This window comes from Caretta caretta, chromosome 1, assembly GCF_965140235.1.
Source record: "Caretta caretta isolate rCarCar2 chromosome 1, rCarCar1.hap1, whole genome shotgun sequence".
NCBI classification, from domain to species: Eukaryota; Metazoa; Chordata; order Testudines; family Cheloniidae; genus Caretta; species Caretta caretta.
Window position 1 is genome coordinate 241,988,319 of NC_134206.1, and position 7,258 is coordinate 241,995,576.

Sequence of the window (7,258 nt, forward strand, 5' to 3'; positions counted from 1 at the left end):
CTGGTACACTGTACCACTGCATATTTGGCCCAAGTGAAGCCTCAGAAATACCTTAGAGAAGACAGAGGCTGTTTAGTTCAGAGAGGAGGCAAATAAGGGGACATGGTAGAGCTGAGATTTTTAAACTATGGAGTGCACCCCCCCATATGGAACATTGTGGGGAGGGGGGCAAGCAGAAACACCAGGCAGCTTGTGCCAATCCTGCATGATGGGGGCTGGGATAGCCCCCATGGGGGCCAGGGAAGGAGTGCTACCTCCACCCTCTGACTCACCGGCGTCAACATCTGCCATGGCCGTGCCGATTTCTGCTCCCGACAGCCTCTGTGCCTAGTGCTGGCTCCACCCCAAGAGACCATCGCACACTCCTTCCCCTACCCTGAAAACCCAATGTGGGAGGGGCAGGTATTGGCCCTGCCCTAATGGTGCAACCTTGCTGCAAAGTAGAAGCAGCCCGTTGCTGTGGAAGCCTTGGCTGTGCCATTGGTAAGTATCTGTGTATTTGAAAGTGACAGGTGTAGGTAATTTAATTAAAGTTGTATAAGGGTCTCTGTTAGGTTTATGTAAGCTATCAAGCATACTTTTACATGTGTGTTTTTCTCTGGGTGGGGGTGCAACCAAAATTGTAACGGGGGGGGAGGGGCTCAGCTCAAAAAGTTTGAAAACCTCTGTGGCAGAGCTATATAAAATAATGAATGGTCTAGAGAAGGTAAACTGTGAGCTCCTGTTTATCCTTTTTCATACTAGATCATCAAGGAACATCCAATGAAACTGAAAGGTAGCAAATTTAAAATGACAAAAGGAAATAGTTTACACTATGCATAATTAACATATGGCATTTATTACCATAAGGTATCATTGGGGCAAAGAGATTAGTAGGATTTCAAAAAGGATTAGACATTTATATGGATATTGAGAACATTTATGGTTACTTTAGACAGGATAAAAATAAATTTTAGAAGGGATGTAAACCCTTAGGCTTCAGGGCATAAAATAACCACTAAACTAATGGTTGTGGATTAGGGAGAAAGGTCCCTCATGCAGAGTATTCTATAATTGTCCAGGGTTTCTTGCACCTCCCTTTGAAGGATCAGGTAGTGGCAACTGTCCAGAGAGGATACTGGATTAGAGGGACCACTGGTCTGATCTGGTATGCTAATTCCTATGTATTTATGTGGATAAGGGCTATGAATGTCACTACTGAAATGGGGCAGTGATGTGGATAAATGGTGTTACATGTTTTACAGTGTTACAAGAGCCAGCATCAGGCATTCCTCAGACACAGACCTCATTCTTATTTCTTGTAAATTTCACACCCGCTGCAGAGATTTCCCAGGCACTCTTTTGCTCCCTACCTTGCCAAGATGCCTGCCTAAATACATACTGTTTCTCCGTTTAGTATTTACCTTTCTAAGTTACAGTCTGTCTATTCTCCCCAGAACTGTACATGAGTTACTTTAAAAAAAAACTGTCCTTAGATAGGCAATCTGTTATTTACTTGAGACTAAAATGTTGGCGGCAGGATCATTTCAGGCTCTTTCAAGAAGCAAGGACTCTGTACTGAGCAGGGAGGCTGCTGCTCTCTTGTGTATTGTATCTGCCTGTGCTGGATTAATCCAGCTCCAGCTATCCTAGGGTCAGTGCAGAGGGAGGAGGTTGCAGGCTTGCAGCCTAGCAAATAGCATTTTAACAACACACAAGAGCAGCGCAAAATACAATAACTTTGTTTGAGAAATTTCAGGGTAATAAGGCCTCTATGAACCCTGTAATATTATTTGTCTTCTAAATTAGGTCTGATTTCTTCTTAGAACTCTTTCGTGATCCTGTTGCCGCATAGGGTAGTTTATTTTGTATGTACATTTCCCTCTGTACTGACATTCCTCCTTGAATTCCTGTAGTGTCCGGCTGTGGCTTATCTCATTGTCGCATCTCCCCTTGTTCTTGACACTAGGTCAAACAGCTTTGTACCATCCCAGCTCTCTATCCCATTAAGAATTTTGTGAATCTTAATGAAGTCTCCTAATCTCTCCTTTTCAAAAGAGCTACAGTCCTAATTTCTCTTAACATTTTTGGATTAATTTGGCTCCCTCTATCGTCCCTGTTACTTATGATGAACCCATTCTGTTGCTATAATGTTATTTTTATATGAAGGTGCCTGGAACTGCCCACAGCAGTGTATGTACTGACAGACTCTCAAGCTGTTCTTGAATCACTTTTTTAAATGTGTTATATTTGACACAAATGCCTGTGCTCTTGCAGATTTGATTTGCCTTTTTCCTGCTGTTGTGCACAGTGCAAAAACGGCAGTTCCTCTTTGTCCTTGTCTACCCCCTACATGCGCACACACCTCATCTGTGTTTTCCTGCAAATATTCTGTGTTCCAATCTCACAAGCAAAGCATGTTATGCCCAATGTCTCTTCCTTACTACGTTCAACCATCTTCTCCTGCTTGTTGTTTTTCTGTGCCACCTCAAATGCACCACTTGCTCAGCGTTTTTTCTCCCCCTTGTCTTCTTTCTCCCCCTACACTTCTTCTGTTTATTGTTCCCACATACCCTTGCCCCCTACACCTTTTTTCTGCATACTCTTTCTTCCTACCCCAAATCCTCTAGTTGCTGAGTTGTTTGTACTATGTAAAACTGTATTGAGAGGGAACTCTGAGTTGATGGAACAAAGGAGACCCCCACATCTTTGCTCAAGATCAACACTCGGTTTCCAGATCTTGTTTCCTGAAGAAATCTGCTAAATTCCAAGTGCCAATAATAAAACAAATGTTTCCAGGTGACTTAGGGACTGAAAAGTCCCAGCTCCTGTGCGAAGGAATCAATTGGCTAGAGGTGAGGGAAAGGGAGGAATATTTTCCTTTTCCCTGGAAAGGCTTGAGATATTTGGCATAAATTAAATGCAGCATTAGTTTAATGTCAGCTATGTCTTCTGCCTGTATCCTGCCCTTGGACAAGGATGGATTGTGACTGAACAGACCTGTTCCATCTCTAGCTACTGTGGTGCTATAATCAATAAGGGTCTCTAATTTTTATTGCTTCCTTCCCTTTACATTCAGGGTTTCTGGTTTTAGGTTAAACCCTACTGAACAAAATGTGAGAAGAGATTTTTTTAAATATCTATATAGAAATCCCTGCAGTCTGCCATTTTTGGAGTGCTGTTTGTGCTGCAGAGGGGCCAGCCAAACCTGAAGTGCCCTGTTCTCGTGAGGGGCTCATTCCCAGGAGCATGGGGCTTAAGAGAGGTCCAATTTTTCATAGAAATCAAGGAAAACAATGTTTTAAACATAGACTAAAACCAGTTTATTCAAAACAGCCATAACTTGTCGAACTCTTAACACCCAAACCACTGTCTTACATTCTCCATGTGAATTGCTTCAGCTCACTACTCTAGCTACAGTTCTGAATTTTATTGCTCCCTGGTTTGTATTGAGTTCCCTCAATAGTTTATCGTCAGCAAACTTTGATACACGCTCCTTCGTTTAACTCACTGACATATAAAATAGAAGATCATTCCAATCTAGTCACGTTCCTACATCCCAAGATGCTTCTACTCTCTAGGGATCTGTCTCAGATGTCCCAACCAATTCCATATGTCCTCAAGTTTCTCATTCCCTCTCTCCTGCCTCCTGCGCGCATAGATTTGGTGGTGAACATGATGCTGTTCAAAAGCCTTCTTTAACACAGGACATCTTGTAGCTGAAAGCAGAGGACTTGGAGACAGGGTGCCTGAGTTCTGTTCCCTGGATCTGCCATAGACTTCTTTGTGACCTTGGTCAAGTTATCTGATCTGTCAATGTGTCTGTTTCCGTATCTGTAATGTGATGAGAATGATCATTTCTTAGAGGTGTGTTTTGAAGCTTAGGCATAAAACACTTATCCTTAGCTGACAGGTTTCAGAGTAGCAGCCATGTTAGTCTGTATTCGCAAAAAGAAAAGGAATACTTGTGGCACCTTAGAGACTAACCAATTTATTTGAGGATAAGCTTTCGTGAGCTACAGCTCACTTCATCGGATGCATTATACATTATGCATCCGATGAAGTGAGCTGTAGCTCACGAAAGCTTATGCTCAAATAAATTGGTTAGTCTCTAAGGTGCCACAAGTACTCCTTTCCCTTAGCTGACAGACACTATTAAAGTATTAGCTATTGTTTCTATTGTGGATGTGCCCAGAGGCCCCAATCTGGATGAGGCCCTCATAGTGTAAGGTACTGTAAAACATGTAGATAGAGTCCCTGCCTCAAAGTGTTTAGTATCTTGTCCAAAATGAAATTATAGTGTGTGAGACCAAAAAAAAAAAGGTGGGAGGGAAGACAAGGTTAATGACAAGGTAATGTGGTTACACAAGTTAGAGCTGAGGTTTTCAAACTCTTTTATCGTGTGGACCACATTTTAGTAGATAATCTGAGGGGCCTCCTCTTGACTAGTCAGCTGGCTGCAGGCCCAGCACACTCTCTGCCAAACACAGTTTGGGAGCCACTAACTTACATACTGCATGTCTTCTTGACAGTTCCAAAACGCATGAAATAAACTAAATCAGCTATACCTGACTCCCACACGAAGAAACAATCATTGGTTGGCTGATTTCTTGGAGGCATCACTGCAGAAGTGGTCATGAGGAGAGGGTAGTGGCTTTGCCAATTAATTTGGAAAGGATGCTCCGTCCATAAGAGATCAGAGCAGGGGGCTAAGGACGGAGTCCTGTGGGACACTCATGGAGAGTGGGTGTGGAGAGGAGGAAGATCCACCAAGAAAGATGCCAACAGAATGGCAGTGAGGTAGAAGGAGAACAAGGAGAGTATCACAAAAGGAGGAGAAGATTTCAAGAAGGGGAGAATATGACTGATAGTGTCAAAAGCAGCGAGCGGAGATGATGAAACTGGGGCAGAGGTTTGGAGAGATTGTCGGAGACCCTGGGGAGAGCAAATTCAGTGGAGTGAAGAGGGCTGAAGCTTGATTAGAGAAGGACAGAGCTAAAGGAAAGGAACATGAGGCAGCAGTTGTAGATATCCTGCTCTGTGTGTTAAAGGAGAAGGAGAAGAAGAAGCAGCTTGTGTGGAAGAGAGGGTGGCAATGACAGGAGGAGGATGTGAAAGGAGATGGTTGGAGTCCCGGAAGAGGGACTTTACCTTTGTTTAGTAAAGACGAGGTCAAGCAGATGGCTATTTTGGGGAGCAGGAGAGTTAATGCTGCTCTAAGGGGGGTGGAACAAGTGGGTGAAATCAGGAAGATGTGAAATGAGAGGTTTGGACAGTAAATCAGTGTGAAAGTTGAGGTCATCAAGGATAAGGGTGGGAGAGTGTGGTGAAAGGGAGAGCCGGATGTTAGAGTCAAAGAAGGTGGGCAGGAAGGGCTGGGTGGACACAGATGATAACTATATGAAGGCAGAGAAGAGAACAGGGCTTGATCGAGTGTCACTGTAATAAGGAGTGGGGAAGAGGAGTTGGAAGCCGGAGTAGCATGAGAGGAGAAGTCTGACATCCCCACCCAGAACGCTTAGGGCCAGTCTACACTAGAAGCACTACAGATGCAGCTGCATGGCTGGTAAAAATGCTCTATGCTGACAGGAGAGAGCTCTCCCGTTGGCATAATAAAACCACCTCTGTGGGAGGTGGTAGCTGTGCTGGCGAGAGAAGCTCTCCCACCAACATAGTGCTGTCCACACCAGCACTTAGGTTGGTGTAACTTACATCACTCAGGAGGTTATTCACACCCTGAGTGATGTAAGTTGTACCGACATAACCTGTAGTGTAGTCAAGCCCTTAGTTTGTAGCTGTGGGGCAGTCAACCAGAGGCACACCTTCTCTTGTTGAATGAGGGTATGTCTACGGTTACATCTTTAGCTATGTTTTTACATATGTATGATTGCAAATTCTGGCTTGGACAGGACACAAATCATTTGTTCCTAGTTGTATTTAACACTAGGATGCAGGAGATCATACACCAGTCCTGCAGCCTAGAGTTAAACGTGACTAGCACCAAACATTTGTATCCTATCCACATTAGAATTTGCAGTCATGTTAGCACATGTTCATCAACATGTTAAAACATGACTAAAAATTAAAATGTAGACATACCCTAATTGTTACACTTTTAAAAATCCAGTTGCAAAAGTGAAGTTCCATAGTTATTCTGCTTCCAAGATTTCTATATCCAATCTGCTCAGTTTATAAATTAAAATATGATTTGTCAATCACAAGACAGGGACTGTTGCTTCTACAAGTCTGACCTACTATCTGAAAGGCTATACCGATGCTCTTTCTGCCTCTTATGATGTCACAATATTTAAGATTTTGCAGTTAGAACTTAGCTGAAAATGTTGCTGATGCACTGCAAGGCAAACCACAGTATTCAGGAATAACTTTACCTGCTACTGAGTTGCAGCCACCTCTGGGATGAAACATAGCAGAAGCTTAACAGCACTTACATCCCTGCACTTTACGAGAGAAAGTTAGGAATACCATAGCCAATTTAAACTAAATGGGGCATTTTAGGCAGTCAGAAAGTAATTACCCAGTGGGAATGTGGCTAGGATAGATATGGTAAAGCCTCCTGTCCACTATAGCTCCTCTGCTGTGTATTTTACTAAAGTACATATCAAGCTAGGAGATCTAAACCTTAGGTCTCAACAGATTTTCTGCTCCTAATCCACTGAGTCTGAAAACCACAGGTTGTAACTTGATGTTTTGTCCCCTGGAGAGCAATCATCAGGCTAACAAAAATCTGTGGCAATGGATTTTTAGCTCTGGAATCTGGATCTTTCAGAATTCTGGAAGATCAAAGAGCTGAACTAAAATGAGCCCAATGTGTTCTTTTGTGGTCAGCCATAGGCACAGGAGAGTGGCTGCTAAGCACATAGGTAGACCTGTCAGGGAAGTGAGAAACATGCTGGCTTGAACAGCCACAAACAACTGACAAGTCTCTCAGGCGCCACAAGTACTCCTTTTCTTTTTGCGAATACAGACTAACACGGCTGCTGCTCTGAAACCTGCCAAAAGATGGGAGCTAGCAGTCTGGTTTGGAATCCTCCACAAGAAGCAGAGTGGCGAGACATGCATATCCAAATGCTTTCGAGTCTCTCCAGGTCTGTTGTCTCCACTTCTACTGTCCTCTGCCATTCAACAGGCAGCACCGGCACAGCATAAATAGAGGCGTTAGTTGTTTCCCGTCCATTGGGCAGCTATTGTACAAGTTGCACTGATACAGAGGAATGGGGTACCACCCGCTTTGCTGCCAGGGTTCCTAGACAATGTCAGA